Source organism: Lissotriton helveticus, chromosome 11, assembly GCF_964261635.1.
Source record: "Lissotriton helveticus chromosome 11, aLisHel1.1, whole genome shotgun sequence".
NCBI classification, from domain to species: Eukaryota; Metazoa; Chordata; class Amphibia; order Caudata; family Salamandridae; genus Lissotriton; species Lissotriton helveticus.
In genome coordinates this window covers 1,200,396,255-1,200,417,151 of record NC_136072.1, presented here as the reverse complement: position 1 = coordinate 1,200,417,151, position 20,897 = coordinate 1,200,396,255, and positions in this window count along the sequence as shown.

Here is a 20,897-nt window from a genome sequence, read left to right as displayed (position 1 = left end):
AGGCCAGTCCGGCCCTGCTGAGGTGCAAGCTTCGCTGGGTGTCAGACCTTATTGCCCCCAGGCCTAATTCCCCATAGGCCAGTCCGGCCCTGCTGAGGTGCAAGCTTCGCTGGGTATCAGACCTTATTGCCTCCAGACCTAATTCCCCATAGGCCAGTCCGGCCCTGCTGAGGTGCAACCTTCGCTGGGTGTCAGATCTTATTTCCCCCAGACCTAATTCCCCATAGGCCAGTTTGGCCCTGCTAAGGTGCAAGCTTCGCTAGGTGTTAGACTTTATTGCCCCCAGACCTAATTCCCCATAGGCCTGTCTGGCCCTGCTGAGGTGCAAGCGTCGCTGGGTGTCAGACCTTATGTCCCCAGATCTAATTCCCCATAGGCCAGTCCGGCCGTGCTGAGGTGCAAGCGTCGCTGGGTGTCAGACCTTATGTCCCCAGATCTAATTCCCCATAGGCCAGTCCGGCCGTGCTGAGGCGCAAGCTTCGCTTGGTGTCAGACCTGATTATCCCCAGACCTAATTCCCCATAGGCCAGTCCGGCCGTGCTGAGCCGCAAGCTTCGCTGGGTGTCAGACCATATTGCACTCAGACCTAATTCCCCATAGGCCAGTCTGGCCCTGCCGAGGCGCAAGCTTCGCTGGGTGTCAGACCTGATTATCCCCAGACCTAATTCCCCATAGGCCAGTCCGGCCCTGCTGAGGTGCAAGCTTCGCTGGGTGTCAGACCTTTTTGCACTCAGAGCTAATTCCCCATAGGCCAGTCCGGCCCTGCTGAGGCACAAGCTTCGCTGGGTGTCAGACCTTATTGCCCCCAGACCTAATTCCCCATAGGCCAGTCCGGCCCTGCTGAGGTGCAAGCTTCGCTGGGAGTCAGACCTGATTCCCCATAGGCCAGTCCGGTCCTGCTGAGGTGCAAGCTTCGCTGGGCGTCAGACCTTTTTGCACTCAGACCTAATTCCCCATAGGCCAGTCCGGCCCTGCTGAGGCACAAGCTTCGCTGGGTGTCAGACCTTATTGCCCCCAGACCTAATTCCCCATAGGCCAGTCCGGCCCTGCTGAGGTGCAAGCTTCGCTAAGTGTCAGACCTTATTGCCCCCAGACCTAATTCCCCATAGGCCAGTCCGGCCCTGCTGAGGCGCAAGCTTCGTGGGTGTCAGACCTTATTGCTCCCAGACCTAATTCCCCATGGGCCAGTCCGGCCCTGCTGAGCCGCAAGCTTCGCTGGGTGTCAGACCTTATTGCCTCAGACCAAATTCCCTATAGGCCAGTCCGGCCCTGCTGAGGCGCAAGCTTCGCTGGGTGTCAGGCCTGATTGACTCAGACCTGATTCCCCATAGGCCAGTCTGGCCCTGCTGAGGTGCAAGCTTCGCTGGGTGTCAAACCTTATTGCTCCCAGACCTAATTCCCCATAGGCCAGTCCGGCCCTGCCGAGGCGCAAGCTTCGCTGGGTGTCAGACTTTATTGCCCCAGTCCTACTTCCCCATAGGCCTGTCCGGCCCTGCTGAGGCGCAAGCTTCGCTGGGTGTCAGGCCTGTTTGACCCAGACCTAATTCCCCATAGGCCAGTCCGGCCGTGCTGAGGCGCAAGCTTCGCACGGTGTCAGACTTTATTGCCCCCAGACCTAATTCCCCATGGGCCAGTCTGGCCCTGCTGAGGTGCAAGCTTCGCTGGGTGTCAGGCCTGATTGACTCAGACCTGATTTCCCATAGGCCAGTCTGGCCCTGCTGAGGTGCAAGCTTCGCTGGGTGTCAAACCTTATTGCTCCCAGACCTAATTCCCCATAGGCCAGTCCGGCCCTGCCGAGGCGCAAGCTTCGCTGGGTGTCAGACTTTATTGCCCCAGTCCTACTTCCCCATAGGCCTGTCCGGCCCTGCTGAGGCGCAAGCTTCGCTGGGTGTCAGGCCTGTTTGACCCAGACCTAATTCCCCATAGGCCAGTCCGGCCGTGCTGAGGCGCAAGCTTCGCACGGTGTCAGACTTTATTGCCCCCAGACCTAATTCCCCATGGGCCAGTCTGGCCCTGCTGAGGTGCAAGCTTCTCTGGGTGTCAGACCTTATTGCCCCCAGACCTAATTCCCCATAGGCCAGTCCGGTCCTGCCGATGTGCAAGCTTCGCTGGATGTCAGACCTTATTGCCCCCAGACCTAATTCCCCATAGGCCAGTCCGGCCCTGCTGAGGCGCAAGCTTCGCTGGGTGTCAGACCTGATTATCCCCAGACCTAATTACCTATAGGCCAGTCCGGCCCTGCTGAGGCGCAAGCTTCGCTGGGTGTCAGACTTTATTGCCCCCAGACCTAATTCCCCATAGGCCAGTTCGGCCTTGCTGAGGTGCAAGCTTCACTGGGTGTCAGACCTTATTGCAGTCAGACCTAATTCCCCATAGGCCAGTCCGGTCCTTCTGAGGCGCAATCTTCGCTGGGTGTCAGACCTTATTGCCCCCAGACCTAATTCCCCATAGGCCAGTCCGGCCCTGCTGAGGCGCAAGCTTCGCTGGGTGTCAGACCTGATTATCCCCAGACCTAATTCCCCATAGGCCAGTCCGGCCGTGCTGAGCCGCAAGCTTCGCTGGGTGTCAGACCATATTGCACTCAGACCTAATTCCCCATAGGCCAGTCCAGCCCTGCCGAGGCGCAAGCTTCGCTGGGTGTCAGACCTTATTGCCCCCAGACCTAATTCCCCATAGGCCAGTCCGGCCCTGCTGAGGTGCAACCTTCGCTGGGTGTCGGATCTTTTTTCCCCCAGACGTAATTCCCCATAGGCCAGTTTGGCCCTGCTAAGGTGCAAGCTTCGCTAGGTGTCAGACCTTATTGCCCCCAGACCTAATTACCCATAGGCCAGTCCAGCCCTGCTGAAGTGAAAGCTTCGCTGGGTGTCAGACCTTATTGCCCCCAGACCTAATTCCCCATAGGCCAGTCCGGCCCTGCTGAGGTGCAACCTTCGCTGGGTGTCGGATCTTATTTCCCCCAGACCTAATTCCCCATAGGCCAGTCCGGCCCTGCTGAGGTGCAAGCGTGGCTGGATGTCAGACCTTATTGCCCAATATCTAATTCTCCATAGGCCAGTCCAGCCGTGCTGAGGCGCAAGCTTCGCTGGGTGTCAGACCTGATTATCCCCAGACCTAATTCCCCATAGGCCAGTCCGGCCGTGCTGAGCTGCAATCTTTGCTGGGTGTCAGACCATATTGCACTCAGACCTAATTCCCCATAGGCCAGTCCGGCCCTGCCGAGGCGCAAGCTTCGCTGGGTGTCAGACCTGATTATCCCCAGACCTAATTCCCCATAGGCCAGTCCGGCCCTGCTGAGGTGCAAGCTTCGATGGGCATCAGACCTTTTTGCACTCAGACCTAATTCCCCATAGGCCAGTCCGGCCCTGCTGAGGCACAAGCTTCACTGGGTGTCAGACCTTATTGCCCCCAGACCTAATTCCCCATAGGCCAGTCCGTCCCTGCTGAGGTGCAAGCTTCGCTGGTTGTCAGACCTGATTATCCCCAGACCTAATTCCCCATAGGCCTTTAAGGCCCTGCTGAGGCGCAAGCTTCGCTGGGTGTCAGACCTTATTGCCCCCAGACCTAATTCCCCATAGGCCAGTCGGGGCCTGCTGAGGCGCAAGCTTCGCTGGGAGTCAGACCTGATTATCCCCAGACCTAATTCCCCATGGGCCAGTCCGGCCCTGCTGAGCCGCAAGCTTCGCTGGGTGTCAGACCTTATTGCCCCCAGACCTAATTCCCCATAGGCCAGTCCGGCCGTGCTGAGGCACAAGCTTCGCTGGGTGTCAGACCTTATTGCCCCCAGACCTAATTCCCCATAGGCCAGTCCGGCCCTGCTGAGGTGCAAGCTTCGCTGGGTGTCACACTTTATTGCCCCCAGACCTAATTCCCCATAGGCCAGTCCGGTGCTGCTGAGCCGCAAGATTTGCTGGGTGTCATACCTTATTGCCCCCAGACCTAATTCCCCATAGGCCTGTCTAGACCTGCTCAGGTACAAGCTTCGCTGGGTGTCAGACTTTATTGCCCCCAGATCTAATTCCCCATAGGCCATTCCGGTCCTGCTGAGGTGCAAGCTTCGCTGGGTGTCAGACTTTATTGCCCCCAGACCTAATTCCCCATAGGCCAGTCTGGCCCTGCTGAGGTGCAAGCTTCGCTGGGTGTCAGACCTTATTGCCCCAGACCTAATTCCCCATAGGCCATTCTGGTCCTGCTTAAGCGCAAGCTTCATTGGGTGTCAGACTTTATTGCACCCAGACCTAATTCCCCATAGGCCTGTCCGGCCCTGTCGAGGTGCAAGCTTCGCTGGGTGTCAGACTTTATTGCCCCCAGACCTAATTCCCCATAGGCCATTCTGGTCCTTCTGAGGCGCAAGCTTCGCTGGGTGTCAGACGTTATTGCCCCCATACCTAATTCCCCAAAGGCCAGTCCGGCCCTGCTGAGGTGCAAGCTTCGCTAGGTGTCAGACCTTATTGCCCCCAGACCTAATTCCCCATAGGCCAGTCCGGCCCTGCTGAGGTGCAAGCTTCGCTAAGTGTCAGACCTTATTGCCCCCAGACCTAATTCCCCATAGGCCAGTCCGGCCCTGCTGAGGTGCAAGCTTCGCTGGGTGTCAGACCTTATTGCCCCCAGACCTAATTCCCCATAGGCCAGTCCGGCCCTGCTGAGGTGCAAGCTTCGCTAGGTGTCAGACCTTATTGCCCCAGACCTAATTCCCCATAGGCCAGTCCGGCCCTGCTGAGGTGCAAGCTTCGCTGGGTGTCAGACCTTATTGCCCCCTGACCTAATTCCCCATAGGCCAGTCTGGCCCTGCTGAGGTGCAAGCTTCGCTGGGTGTCAGACCTTATTGCCCCCAGACCTAATTCCCCAGAGGCCAGTCCTGCCCTGCCGAGGTGCAAGCTTCGCTGGGTGTCAGACCTTATTGCCCCCAGACCTAATTCCTCATAGGCCAGTCCGGCCCTGCCGAGGTGCAAGCTTCGCTGGGTGTCAGACTTTATTGCCCCCAGACCTACTTCCCCATAGGCCTGTCCGGCCCTGCTGAGGCGCAAGCTTTGCTGGGTGTCAGACTTTATTGCCCCCAGACCTAATTCCCCATAGGCCAGTCTGGCCCTGCTGAGGTGCAAGCTTCACTGGGTGTCAGACCTTATTGCCCCCAGACCTAATTCCCCAAAGGCCAGTCCAGCCCTGTTGAGGTGCAAGCTTCGCTAGGTGTCAGACTTTATTGCCCCCAGACCTAATTCCCAATAGGCCAGTCTGGCCGTGCTGAGGCGCAAGCTTCGCTGGGTGTCAGACCTTATTGCCCCCAGACCTAATTCCCCATAGGCCAGTCTGGCCCTTCTGAGGTGCAAGCGTCTCTGGGTGTCAGACCTTATTGCCCCCAGACCTAATTCCCCATAGGCCAGTCCGGCCCTGCTGAGGTGCAAGCTTCACTGGGTGTCAGACCTTATTGCCCCCAGACCTAATTCCCCATAGGACAGTTTGGCCCTGCTGAGGTGCAAGCGTCGCTGGGTGTCAGACCTTATTGCCCCCAGACCTAATTCCCCATAGGCCAGTCTGGCCCTGCTGAGGTGCAAGCGTCTCTGGGTGTCAGACCTTATTGCCCCCAGACCTAATTCCCCATAGGCCAGTCCGGCCGTGCTTGAGGCGCAAGCTTCGCTGGGTGTCAGACCTTATTGCCCCCAGACCTAATTCCCCATAGGCCAGTCCGGCCCTGCTGAGGTGCAAGCTTCGCTGGTTGTCAGACTTTATTGCCCCCAGACCTAATTCCCCAATAGGCCTGTCTGGCCCTGCTGAGGCGCAAGCTTTGCTGGGTGTCAGACCTAATTGCCCCAGACCTACTTTCCCATAGGCCAGTCCGGCCCTGCTAAGGTGCAAGCTTTGCTGGGTGTCAGACCTAATTGCCCCAGACCTACTTTCCCATAGGCCAGTCCGGCCGTGCTGAGGTGCAAGCTTCGCTGGGTGTCAGACCTTATTGCCCCCAGACCTAATTCCCCATAGGCAAGTCCGGCCCTGCTGAGGTGCAAGCTTCGCTGGGTGTCAGACCTTATTGCACTCAGACCTAATTCCTCATTGGCAAGTCCGGCCCTGCAGAGGTGCAAGCTTCGCTGGGTGTCAGACCTTATTGCCCCCAGACCTAATTCCCCATAGGCAAGTCCGGCCCTGCTGAGGTGCAAGCTTCGCTGGGTGTCAGACCTGATTGCCCCCAGACCTAATTCCCCATAGGCCAATCCGGCCCTACAGAGGCGCAAGCTTCGCTGGGTGTCAAACCTTATTGCCCCCAGACCTAATTCCCCATAGGCAAGTCCGGCCCTGCTGAGGTGCAAGCTTCGCTGGGTGTCAGACCTGATTGCCCCCAGACCTAATTCCCCATAGGCCAATCCGGCCCTACAGAGGCGCAAGCTTCGCTGGGTGTCAGACCTTATTGCCCCCAGACCTAATTCCCCATAGGCCAGTCCGGCCCTGCTGAGGCGCAAGCTTCGCTGGGTGTCAAACCTTATTGCCCCCAGACCTAATTCCCCATAGGCCAGTCCGGCCCTGCTGAGGCGCAAGCTTCGCTGGGTGTCAGACCTGATTGCCCCCAGACCTAATTCCCCATAGGCCTGTCTGGCCCTGCTGAGGTGCAAGCTTCACTGGAAATCGAATGCAATGATTTAGAAAGGACAGTAAGAGTAACCAATTGAAAAGATGGGAAGAGCTTCAAGTCCCTGCCTGAAGGTAGTCTAAAACCGCTCCATAGCTGAAGGCTGAATGCGAGTGGATAAACGAAGAGATCTGAGGCGGAGCGACGTCGCTACGCAAGCAGGTGGCTGCAACGCGCTGCTCTAGAACTCCAGGCCCCACCGGGAGACGTATCAGTGGTGCGCCCCCACGGAACACTTTGCCGCAGGAGGTACACGCAGGAGGGTCAGCCCCGCAAGGCGAGAGATCCTGCCCCCTGGAGTGATAGATGCAGCCCAGGTAGGGTGACCAGGAGTCCTGGATTTGCCCGGATGGTCCCGGTTTTTCACCTGCTGTCCCGGCAGATTTCAGGAAATGTAGCTTCTGTTCTGGTTTTTAGAGAGGGCTATTGAAAACTGTGGGAGGTGCTTTGTTTTATATTTTTCCAAGCGGGGATAATTAGCAGTTGTTTCCACAAAGCAATTTAATTAACAGGCAAGCTACTGGCTGTAAAAATTGCATTTTATGTATTTTCTTACTGCCTTTTCTGTAATTCTCTGCTGAGGAGCGCTGTCATTCTGTGTGCCCGCTTGAAGTAAAATGGTAGTCCTTCTTCTATTTTCGTGAAATGTCCCGGTTTTTAGGTCTTGCTAGAGTCAGCGCATCAGCTGCCCTTGCGAGAAATGTAGTAGGCTTTGAAAAGTGCTACCCAGGCCGGCCACTAGCTTGCTATTATGCACACAGGCGCGCGGGACGTGCACAGCATTTTTTCCCAGTCACGCGCGCGCACGTGCGCGCGCGCGCTTTTGCGCATCACTCGCGTTTTTTTTTTACATTTTATTTCTGCTCACGCACACATAACTCCCAGCAGGGTCACGCGGCCAATGCTTGTTTTCTGTGGTTATACTTATGTTTGTGTCCCCGCTATGTTTTAACAGCCCCACTTTGGGATTTTCCTCCACTTTTTTCGGATTATGCTATAAATGATCCTCTCCTATTGCCTCCATCTTACCTCCACGTACTGGAATTTCTCCTTTTCTTTTTTCAGCCTGCTTACTGATGCCGAGTTTCTTAACCACCGAGTTTCTTAACCACCTCTGTCTTCCAGTGGTTCCTTTGTGAACCCGGTGACTCCTGGAGCGTATCGCTGCTGCCTCTGACCTTGCCTCCCTGAATGGGAACACACGCCGTGGCTCTCCGACCTTGGTCAACTTCTCTGGCCACACGCTACCAGTAAGGCTCATGGGTCACTCCCCCCCCCATTGGGACAGTTCTCTAGCGGGCACCGCCACCCCTGCCACTATGCTCCCAGCCCATCTAGCACTCTCAGTCTTCCGCTATGTCTCTACGCCGACTGGCTCAGCGCAGGGAGGAGGATCCAAGCATTCCGCCTCGGACCGAAAACGCCAGCTCCTGTGAGTTCCCCATTCAAAACATGGAGCTCCTGCCATAACAAAAAAGGTAGATTATATCCCCGCTGGTTATTTCATGTTGGTATTATTGTTGATTTGCTGCTTTATTTAAACATTCTTCTCCCGACTCCCAGAGCCTCTGCGGCAGGCTACTCACTGGCCGCCGCCATGTTCTCCCCCAGGCTCAAGTTAATGTTAAGAATATATTTGGATACAGCAGTGAGTGAGGTCTCAGACACATTAGCAATCAGTGCCTGCTATGGATAGCTTATGTGCAGACATACAGCGAGCTTAGGGACATATGTAGGTAGGCGTTTGCGATTCGCAAATGCCGAAATTCGCCGAATTTCGGCATTTGTGAATCGCAAACGCCCCTTTGGTATGTAGGTGGCACTTAGCAAAATAAGGAATCGCATTATTTGCGATTCCTTATTTTGCTTATAGCATTTAAGGAATCGCAATTTTGCTGTGTAGGGGTGCCTTAAAAATTTGCCATATTGGCATAAGGAATCGCAAAATACCACCTACTCCAAGTAGATGGTATTTTGCGATTTCCTTTAAAAATGAATTTTTTTATAAAAAATTCAAAGTGCCATGTGGCGCACAGACATGCCCTTAGGGCATGTATGTGCGCCACATGTACTTACAGGCACATTCCAGGGGTGCAACAGGTGTCCTTTGGACACCCTGGCACCCTTGGAATTGCGATTCTTAAATTGCGATTGTCCCACAGAAAATCGCAATTTGAGAATGTATCCCCATTCATTCCTATGGGTCTTTTGGCCGATAGGAATGAATGGGACACTCATTCCTTAATTGCAATTCGTAATTTGCTAATCGCAAATAAGGAATGTTAGAGATTCCCAAAAAAACTGCGAATTATTACCAACATTCCATTTTGCTATTCTCAAATAGCAATTCCTTAAAAATCGCTATTTAAGAATCGCAAAATGGAAATTACCTACATATGCCCCTTAGAAACCAGCCACAGCAGCTTTCGTTAGGTTCAATGTTTCATCCTTGCTCCCTCGTCACAGGACATGTCAGCTGACATGCATGAAGAGGAGGCAGGGACAACTTTTCAAGGACTTTTGATGGCTCACAAAGCCTGACGGGATAGGCCACCGTAGCTCCCTGGTCATCCTTTTCCAAGCGTGGGCTCTGAGAGTCAAGATGCAGAGGCTGTGATGGAAACGCAGTGCATGGATCTGAGCCAGGGCGACTCACCGCTTTACGGCCAGAAATGCTGCTGACTACTCCTAGCAAGGCTGCTAATACCTCTCCGGCTACCTGCACGGAGCATACAGAGATCTTGTGGTTGTTATGTGTACTCAGTGAGTGTCATTATTGGCTTCTGCTACTTGTTGTGAAAACTGTGGAGCAAGTACTCGTGAGTGGCACATGACTCAGCCTACATCTGCAGATGTAGGCAGCATCTGTTGTAATAAGGTTAGTGCTCCTAATTTGTAATATCAGCAGGAGACAATGCAATAAAAAAAATATTCTTTGCCAAAACTAAGTCCTACTCTAAATCAACAAGACCACTTCAGAATCAGAAAAGACCTGTAAAGCTCTCTTCCTTCCGGCATTTCAAGAATAATGCAGAACCAGGTGCCTACAATCACACCTAAGCTCTGTCTTTCATAGCCAGGATTCAGCTGCATTTACTGAGCTCAAAAGACTGACAATGTAACACCTGCAGCTTGACAATCAGTCACAGACTGGAGTTCGATGACTGACTCTGTTTACGCTAGGGTAACTTAGTTGAGTGGGAATGTCCCTCCTGTAAGCACTGTGCAGAACAGGTCACACAGGTGCCATGGAACAGTCCCTCTCAGCCATGAACTTGTTTGGACGAGTCTCATTCTTGTTGTAACTTGCTGGGTTGTCAGTCAGGTCTGATATGATCTCCCTGCATCTTGTGGATGTCTACTTTGTTATTACAATTTACATTGGTTGTTGCAGCAAGGATATTTTGCTGCATAACTAAATACTTATTAGGTCCCAAAAGCTAGACCTATTGGCTATGCCAATGCTTGTTGGCTTTAAAGTTGTGTTCTGCCAGGGCTAAGTCCGTGGAAGAATCGAGCGGAGGCCTTGAGGTGAGTGACGGCCTGGAGACCCCCACCCGGACAGTGGCCTCCCGGAGAGTGGTGCGAGTCTGGTTCCACGATGAGGCGTTGAATATTGGCCTTTTGCTTGGCGGGAGCCAAGGCCTGTACGGAGGCGAAGATCAGGGGGGCCCTCCTTTGACATAGTGTGCCCTGGCCGACCACAAGGAGGGGCCCTGGAGAGATCATAAATATATGCACGGATCTGCGGAGGCAAGAGCCTCAGCTTTCCCCTGACGAGCTGTGAGAACCAGGGCCTGTACCAGACGCAGGTGAGAGGGGCTGTGCCCGCGAGGAGAGGAAATAGACGAGCCATATGCAGTGAGATCCTGGGGGTTTGAGGGGCCTAAAAATCTCCAGCCCAAGCCCGGAGATTGAACAGAAAAATGATTGATTCTAGAGACGAGGGATTCTGATAATATAGCCTTATAGCCCGCCCTAGAAGGCTTTACCGGCTATTAAAGGCCCCCTCGAGCGTTAAAGGCCCGAGCCGAAGGTGAGGGCCTTTAACAAGGGAGAGGGACTTTAATAGCCGTTATAGCCCAGCTATGAAGGGCTATAAGTCTATTAGAACATTCTGCCACTAGAGGGCAGCATGTTCTAACAAAACAAAAACAAAGCCTTATGGGAACGTGAGGGGATTGGAATCCCCTCAGGCTCCCTAAAGCCAAACATTGGAATGTTGAAGCTCCAGGCTTCTACCAGCCATTATAAGCCCGGAGCACTCCATTGTTTTCAATGGAGCTCCAAACATTCCAATGTTCTAATAGAGGCCTAACAGGCGCAGGGTGGGCGACGCCTCACACTGGAAACATAGGGAAGAGCTGTGGCGCGTCCCCTGGTTGAATAGCAAACAAAACGTCCATCTACTGCTGGGTAAATGAGCTGAGTTGGCCTACTACCCCGTGCGTCGTGAAGTGCAGACAAGTGAAGCAACGTGCAGGCGCTAGATAAAGTACTGAGGGGCATATTATGAACAACAAGCTGTATTTATCGCTAAATAAGCTTAGCGTCATTTTTTTATCGCCGCACATCGCTGGATTTTATCGCAGAGATAACGTGCTATTAGCAATGTTTATCTCTAAAGCGATAACATTTCCGGAGATAGCGGCGAAATGCGTGAATATCGCTAGTAATCCAGCGATATTCAGGCATTATTGCTAACAGTGTCTTAGCCTGAATATCCACCTCCCATTCGATATACAGGCTAAGAACTGGTCTGAGCAGGCATTAGGTTTTGGAGATATTCGCGCTTAGCGCGAATATTCCAATCGCTACGCCTGCGTTGATAATAGGCGATAGCGATGTTAGCGACTGCTTTCAGTTGCTAAAAGGTTGGGTACGCCCACTATGCATGTCATTAGCGATAAATATCGCTGACATGCAAAGTGGGCCCCAAACCACTCGCTATCGCCTAGAAGGCTAAAGCGGCGATAATCTCTTATCGCCCGCCTTATTAATATGCCCCTGAATTTCATTCTCGCAGCAGATTTGGAGAAGGGCAGAAGACAACTGTCTGAGTGCAGAGACGTACAATGTTGAGAGGGGGGTAAAGAAGGGAAGAAAAACTACTGAGCTACCCCCCTGACAGGCAGAAGACTTTGGGGTGGCACCAATTTAACACCATTGAAAGGCACGGACAGCATATTGAAATGCGCAACCATCGACCCTCTGACAGGGGAAAAACGAACATAGCTATTAACCCACTGGCAGATGTACCTCTGCTGCCTCTATCATAGCAAGAGACAAGGAACCAAAAACCCAGAAACAGGGCAAACTGAATACATTCACGAAAGTACTTGCATCACCTGTGGAAACAGAGGGAGAACCCTCGGGACACCCGGACAACACAGCCATTCTCCAGGCTATCCATGCCTCTAGAGATGCCATTGAGGTAAAAATGTCAGAAATAAGATCAACGGTCTCCCTCTTACGCCAAGACAGGCGTAATATTGCTGGAAGAGTTACACATGCTGAAATCGCATTTCAGAAGTGGAAGACACAAAGTACAAATTACATGGGGATGTCAAAGACCTGAAGGCCACCATCAGAGACGTCGTCTGGAGAGTAGATAATGCGGAAAACAGAGCACGGAGGAACAACCTCCTCTTTATTGGGTTTCTCAAAGGAACGGAAGGCTCCGAACCAGAGACATTCCTGATGTCATGGGTGCGTGACTCTCTACCTACGGCTAAGATCTCATCCTGCTTCGTCATCGAACGGGCTCATAGGATGCCCAACCCGCTGCCACCGCCTGGTTCCTCACCGCGACCCTTAATTGCAAGGTTTTTAAACTACCAAGACTGTAATACAATCCTCAGGGAATCAATGCGCCTGGGGTAAGTCAAGCTCGCTAATGCCAAGATCATGATCTTCTCCGACTATTCAACGGAAGATGAGGAGATCATTCCACTCAGTGAAGGTTAAACTGAGAGCAAGGCAGATCCAATCTATGCTCCTCTTCCCTGCTAGACGCAAGGTTATTTTTCAAGGCACTTCATGATTCTTTCAGTCCCCATAAATTTTGTTGCGCGCACTGCATCGCTGCGAAATTAGTTTTATTTATTTATACGTTTACTTACCTGTATTTGGCCATATTCCATAGTTTACTCCCCCCACCCTGCCTCTTCCCCACCTCACGTCACCTCCCGGCAGCCCTCCCACCACCAACCGCTACTGGTGCTGTGGAGGCAGACATGAGACAGGTTTGTAAGGCTATTTATGTGGGTGACACAAACAGCGCTGCAGGCCCACTAGTAGAATTTAATTTAGAGGTCCTCGGTATATGGTATACCACTGTACAAGGGACTCATAAGTGATCTAAATATGTAAAACTGGTGTAAACCAATCATATCATATTTAGAGGAGAGAGCACGTGCACTTTAGCACTGATTAGCAGTAGTAAAGTGCCCAGAGTCTGAAAGCCAACAACGAAAAGGTCAGAAAAATAGGCATGCTGCAAGGGTGCCTGCCTTGCATGCAGGGTGGTTTTTGTGCAGGAAGGGGCACTTTCCTTCACAAAAACAATCCTAGAAGGCATATTCCTCTCACAATTCAGCAATGTAGAAAGAGGAAGAAACAAGGAAAAATTGAGCTATTTCTCATAGTTACACCTCCCCTAGGAGGGTGTAAGCAAAATCTCACACGCTCCCAGAGGAGGTTTACAAGGTCTTGTAAATCTAGGAATGCATTACAAACCATGGGAGGTGCGTAGAACACTCATACAAGGCCCATGGAATGCCTTCCAGGGCAGAGTAACACAACACAGCAATTTGTGCTGCATTGCGTTAACACAGATTTTTTAGTAAGTCAGAAACATGCAAAGTGGCTTTGCCTAGCTTAAAAAATCTGTCTTGCGGTTTGCATCGCTCTTGCATCACGTTGTGTGGTGGAAGGGTGACGCAAACATCCTCATAAATAGGACCCTAAGTTCATTTATAAGGTCATGGAAATGTAAAGCAACTTGCAATATCCTTATAATGTACAGCAGTCGGTACTTTATCCTTATTAATACATGGTCACAACATCACCCGTCCCACCACGTATGTCCTAGGCCTGGAGCTCTTTCATATGAAAGAGATGGGATGTATGTATACAGGAAGAATACAGTTGAATCTCTAGTACAAAGTTAGACACACAAAAAAGCAGGTAGATATTTGTAGCACAACGATACCACAATCAGTTTAGTACAAGTCATATTAAAAAAAAAAAGAAAAAAACTCTGTGGCTCTGAATGCACAGAAATATGCTGAGAGATTTTAACTTTCATTAGGGGCCAGATGTAGGTGAAGGACATTTAACGATTCTAAAATACGGAATTTTACCGATTCGGTATTTTAGAATCTGTAAATGCTATATAGGGAAAAATTTGGTAAGTATTACCGAATCGTTAAGATTCGGTATTTACCGATTCGGTATTCCCCATTCATTCCTATGGGCCTGGAGGCCCACAGGAATGAATGGGAATTACCGAATCGGTAAATACCGATTCGGTAAAAGGGGGAAAACATTGAAGGGTGGCAGGGTGTCACTTTGACGCCCTGTTGCACCCCTCAATTGTGTATGGGTGCACATGTGGCACACATCTGCACTGAAATAATTTGCATGACATTGTTTTTTTAGGGGTTTTCGTTATTTACCATCAACTTGAAGTTGGTGGTAAATAACGAATCCTAACATGGGAAAAGCACTCATTTAAGTGCTCCATACATTAGGAATTTGGTAATTTACCGAATCGGTATTTAAGAATTCGGTAATTTACCAATTCCTTAAATTACCGATTCGGTAAATTACCGAATCCTTAGATTAGGCCCCTACATCAGAAAAGCCTATTACCGGTCGGTAACGGCTGAAATTTGGTAATTTCGGCCGTTACCGACCGGTAATAGGCTTCCTACATCTGGCCCCTTTTAACTATCTAGTGGGTGGAAAATTAAGCGTGTTTCCCTAAATTTCCCCTTTACCTTATTACTGTAGTTCTATAAAAACAAAGCAGAATAAGGATAAGCTATATTTTGTTTTGGAAACAGCTTCTTTAAGTACACTCTGTGACCTCATCTGCCTTTCCCTTCAGCTGCTGGCTCTGGCACAAGGCTCTTTGGGGTCAGAACTCAACTGTGGTAATGTATTACAGTTGAGCGGCTACATCATTTCTTTATTACAAGCGACTAGGGATGCCACATGTTGCCTGAGACAGGAAAACTACTTGCTTTATTAGAGGGATTGCAGGCACTCATGTGTTATCATACCATAATCTAGTGATAAAAAGCTTTTGTATTATGCTATTGCATCACTCAGGGATAGTGGCAGTGTACAGAGTCATTACTTGTCAACTATTCTGTAACAATCTGCGAAACTATAATGACATCAAAAACTAGATATAGTGGGGCATATGTACAAGCCCCCATCACCACCACAACGTCACTTTTATGAACTGTGTGGTGATGACAGAGGCTGCACCTTACTTACAAGGCAGTGTTAAGCCACTTAATGGTTAACTTGAAAGAGCCTTGCAGTGGGTGTTGTGGTGGGTGTTACACCATTACACCCATTGTATTTGACGCTGCCCCCTATGTACAAGGGTGGCGTACATAGGAGGCTGTGCCAAAATTAAGACGCAGGGCGAATGCTAAGGTTCCACCACATTCTTGTAAATATGGTGCAGCCTTGCGTTTCAGAAGAGGTAAAGCATGTCGTTAAGCCACGGAGGCTAACGTCATGCTCTGCCACTTCCTTGTACATATCCCCAGTGTTTTCTAAATGAAACCTGAATGAAAGAATAATCTATACCCCACCTAGTGATATCCACCGGTGACAGCTCTAAAATCATTCTTGCTGACTAAACAGGTAGATCAGGAGGTGGTATTTTTAGAGAAATAAGATGTTTCTCACTGTCCACTAGACTAATGACTCTCTTACACCTTATCACAAACTGCTTATGTCACCTTCAGTGGAGACCAAGGCATAATGACTGCGTGATTTAATGACATCAGCCTCACCTTGCAGACTTTGGCACTCCTCCAACCTTTGAGGCTTTAAGAGTTTTCATCACACAGACAATCGGAGTACCTCCCACTTAAGCGCAAATAGTGGGTTCCTCACTTAACCCGTTTCATGCGCCCGCGATTTTGCGGAAGTGCTGCAATTCTGCAAAACGGGCGGGCACGCGTCGGCCATTGGCCGACGGCAGCACTGGGCAGGTAGTGCTGCCGTCGTCCAATGGCCGACGGCAGCATCAAAGGGGTTAATCAGCAGTACGCGTCATTGATTCATTTTTCAATCGTTCGGGCTCAGCGCTATTTGTTCTTCTGAATTGGACTGATCAAAACACAAGCATTTTTTCTATAATTTACCATGAACACAAATCTACTTTACAACCCACTTAAGAAACTTTGACAAGTTTTGTTCGGTATGCAGACAAAATATCGATATTTAAATATCGATATACAATTATATCGAAGTTTAAATATCGATGGGACAAAATATAGAAGGTAAGTAATATCGATAAATTTAATATCGATATTAGTAATATCGAAGTTTTAAATATCGATGTTAGTAATATCGATGTTAATAATTTCGATGTTACTAATATCGATTTTTAAGTTATTTTTGTGTATATTATTATGTATTTATTATGTTTTTAATTTATTTTTATGTAATTTAATTAAATGTTGTATTTTAGTACTGTAGCGGGTTGTGGGTTTATAGGGGAATAGGGTGGGTAGTAATTTAATTATGTTAAATTAATTATTAATTAGTAGGGATTATAAATTAATATTTATTAATTGGTAATTATTTTTAATTAATTGGTAAATAATTTTAATTAATTGATTAATTGATAAATATGTTTTGTAGCGGGTTGTGGGTCCATAGGGGAATAGGGTGGGAAGTAATTTAATTATGTTAAATTAATTATTAATTAGTAGGAATCACAAATTAATATTTATTAATTGGTAATTATTTTCAATTAATTGGTAATAAATTTTTATTAATTGATTAATTGATAAATATGTTCTGTAGCGGGTTGCGGGTTTAAAGGGGAATAGGGTGGGAAGTAATTTAAATGTAATTAAGTAATAATGTTCTTTAATTAATTGTTTGGTTAATTATTTAATTGCTACTTAATTATTAATTGTTAATTAAATATTATTAAATGGTATTTTTATGAATTCTTTTAATTAGATATATTTTGTTAACATGTTTTTAATAATTATGTATTGGTATTTGTACATAGTTTATATCTATTTAATAGTTAATATTTTTATTATTTAAAAAAAACATTTATTTATAAGTATGTTATTTTTACCCCTACGCTATCCAACATGTTACCTACTGTTGCACTCTTTGGAGTGAGAATAGTAATTTGTACCCCTACGTTATCCAACACTTTCCCTACTGTTGCACTCTCTGGAGTGGGAATAGTAATTTTACCCCTACTCTATCCAACACTTTCCCTGACTGTTGCGCTCTCTGGAGTGGGAATAGTAATTTTTACCTCTACGCTATCCAACATTTTCCCTACTGTTGCGCTCTCTGGAGTCGGAATAGTAATTTTTACCCCTACGCTATCCAACACTTTCCCTACTGTTGCACTCTCTGGAGTGGGAATATTAATTTTTACCCCTACGCTATCCAACACTTTCCCTACTGTTGCGCTCTCTGGAGTGGGAATAGTAATTGTTACCCCTACGCTATCCAACCCTTTCCCTACTGTTGCGCTCTCTGGAGTGGGAATAGTAATTTTTACCTCTACGCTATCCCACACTTTCCCTGCTGTTGCGCTCTCTGGAGTTGGAATAGTAATTATTACCCCTTCGCTATCCAACTCTTTCCTTACTGTTGTACTCTCTGGAGTGGGAATAGTAATTTTTACCCGTACGCTATCCAACCCTTTCCCTACTGTTGCGCTCTCTGGAGTGGGAATAGTAATTTTTACCCCTACGCTATCCAACCCTTTCCCTACTGTTGTACTCTTTGGAGTGGGAATAGTGATTTTTACCCATACGTTATCCAACACTTTCCCTACTGTTGCACTCTCTGGAGTGGGAATAGTAATTTTTCCCCCTACTCTATCCAACACTTTTCCTACTGTTGCGCTCTCTGTAGTGGGAATAGTAATTTTTACCTCTACGCTATCCAACATTCTCCCTACTGTTGCGCTCTCTGGAGTCGGAATAGTAATTTTTACCCCTACGCTATCCAACACTTTCCCTACTGTTGCACTCTCTGGAGTGGGAATATTCATTTTTACCCCTACGCTATCCAATACTTTCCCTACTGTTGCGCTCTTTGGAGGTGGAATAGTAATTTTTACCCCTACGCTATCCAACACTTTCCCTACTGTTGCGCTCTCTGGAGTGGGAATAGTAATTGTTACCCCTACGCTATCCAACACTTTCCCTACTGTTGCGCTCTCTGGAGTGGGAATAGTAATTTTTACCCTTACGCTATCCAACCCTTTCCCTACTGTTGCACTCTCTGGAGTGGGAATAGTAATTTTTACCTCTACGCTATCCAACACTTTCCCTACTGTTGCGCTCTCTGGAGTTGGAATAGTAATTATTACCTCTACGCTATCCAACACTTTCCTTACTGTTGTACTCTCTGGAGTGGGAATAGTAATTTTTACCCGTACGCTATCCAAAATGTAATTAATTATTTTAATTAGTTTTACATTGTTATTAATTGTAATTTATATTATTATTTTATGTATATACATTTATTTGTAATTTATTGTATTTTCATTTATTTATAAGTTATTAAAATAATTATTTTAGAGTTAATATTAATTAAGTATATACTATGTATTATATTTTTATTATTATTAGTTTTTATTACAATATTTATTAATTTAAAATATTATAATATATTTTCAACTATGTTTATTATATTTATAAGTATTATTTTGTTAATATTACATTTTATTTAATTTTAAAAAACGATATTTTTTTTTAAACGATATTTTTGTCATCGATATTTTTTTCGATATTTTTGTACTTACCTTGTCAGAGATAGGATCCCGATATTATTGTCCTCGATATTTTTGTTGCGATATTTTGGTACCTCGATATTTTTGTAGTCGATATTTTGTCATAGATGCGTTTTGTTCTTGTTTGAGAACTCTCCAACTACTTATAGAAGGGACAGACATGAGAAAAGGCAGCCATCAGCCCTTGTACAAGTCTGCTCTATTAAAAAATATTTGCACCCGCTCTTTGGCCATTAAATCTAAATAACTGAACTAAGGAAATTTGAATTGCAATTCTGATGTAATAACTGCAGTTGTCTTTTTTCTACTCAGTTCATGTCTCTTCTGACAGCAATTCTTCAAAACAGGTTCAGGTGTCTCGATCTGGGGGTTCCCCTTCAGAGCTGCTGGGGTCAGATTTCTAACAAGAACTTCGATCAATGCACCCCCAAGAATAGGAAATTCAATTGGACTAAGACCCATACACAACCCACTAAGGAGTACTGCGTGCGGGGTGTTTTCCGGTCACAATTAGTCCCTCTAGAGGAATTCTGAGAAGCTATGCATTTTCAAACCTTCTTACACAAACAAAAGACACACTCAAAATAGCAGTGAGAAGCACACAATAAAACTTGGAAATGTTGGGAGAAATTGGGTTGATGGTTGAGTGGGGTGAAAAATCCCCCACCAAAAATGAAACATTCCGTAAAATGTAATTAATTATTTGACACCAAAATGACAACACTTCAATTAGTACAACTCAACATAGGCATTTTAATGGGTTTAGGTGAAAATAGTGCTTAAAAAACACAAAGCAGCAACTGTAGTCACCTAGTCCCGGGGATGCAGGCTGGGTACAAGAACCAAGGAACGCTGCTGAACAAAGCACCAGAAATCTTGGTTGTGGAGCTTTATGGGGTCTTGCATTGTGCATTCGTCACACAGCAGCAGTTCTAAGAGGCTGCTGGGCTATGACGTGAGGTCCTACGTGGATGATGCGTCTCACAGTAGCGGTTCTGAAAAGCTGCACGGTCCTGCTTTCGATGTGCCTCGTACAGTGCCGGTTGCAATGCCAAGCTACCATTTGATGCAAAGGCTCTTCTAGGACCACCGCTGAGCTGGCACGGCACCTTCAGGCCCACTTCCTAGGCTCCAGGACCGGGGAGGCACCACTTGCAGGGCAGGACTCATCACAGGCGGAGTCCAGATGCATGGTTCAAGATCGTTGGAGCCTTTTCTGTCTCGCAGGCTCTGAACAGAAGGCCAGCCAACTAGCACTCTGATGGTCCAGGGTTCGAGATGAAGGTCCAGTCCTTCTGACTTAGGCAGCATGGCAGTAGAGTAGCCGTAATGTTTACAACAGACAAACACAGCAGTCCTTCTAAGTCTTCCTCACATCCAGATATGTCCCAAGGAGTAGGTCTGATGATCCTATTTTTATACTTTGTACCTTGTTTGAAGTAGGAGAAGTTTCTAGAGATTCCCTGTCCTGGCTGCAGACACAATGGGCTAGTGTGAAGTTATTTGTTTGACGGAAGGGCATTACCTATTGACTTGTAAGTGGGGCTGTGCCCAGCTCTGCCCCCTAGACGGGCACACCTAATCCTTCTATTGTGTGACTGTCTGCAAGGAATTTAAAAAATGCAACAACTGCTACCAACACCAAGTCATGTGACCCAGGAACTGGCTACAGGCACCAAATAGTTAGGGTAGGAAAATGTCCACTTTCTAAAAGTTGAATTTTCAAAATTCTGACTAAAATCTGACTTTAACAGTAAAGAGGATTTTAAGTTACAAACAATTTCATGAACACAAACATAAATGTCCTACTTGCTCCAGGTCAAAAGTCAGTACTTATTAAATATAATAAGGTAACCAAATGTTCTCCTGTTAGAGCCAACTTTTTCATTACAATGAACTATGTCCTCTAGGGATCTCAAGGGCCTTTCTTACGGGTGACGTATAAATAATAAAAATGGGAGTTTTAGGCTTAGCAAGGAGATTATAGTGCCAAGTCCTATTGGCAGGTTGAAGCTGGCAGCAGGCTGCAAATGTAAGAATGAGACATGTTTTAATGCGCTACATATGTGGGTGGCACAATGAGTGCTTCAGGCCACAACAGCATTTAAGTAATCAGCCCGGGTATATGGTATATTACATTACTCGGAACTTATACATAACTTAAATATGCCTATCAGGTGTAAGCCAATTTTACCATGCTTTAGTGAATGAGCACACGCACTACACCACTGGTTAGCAGTGGGGTAAAGAGCA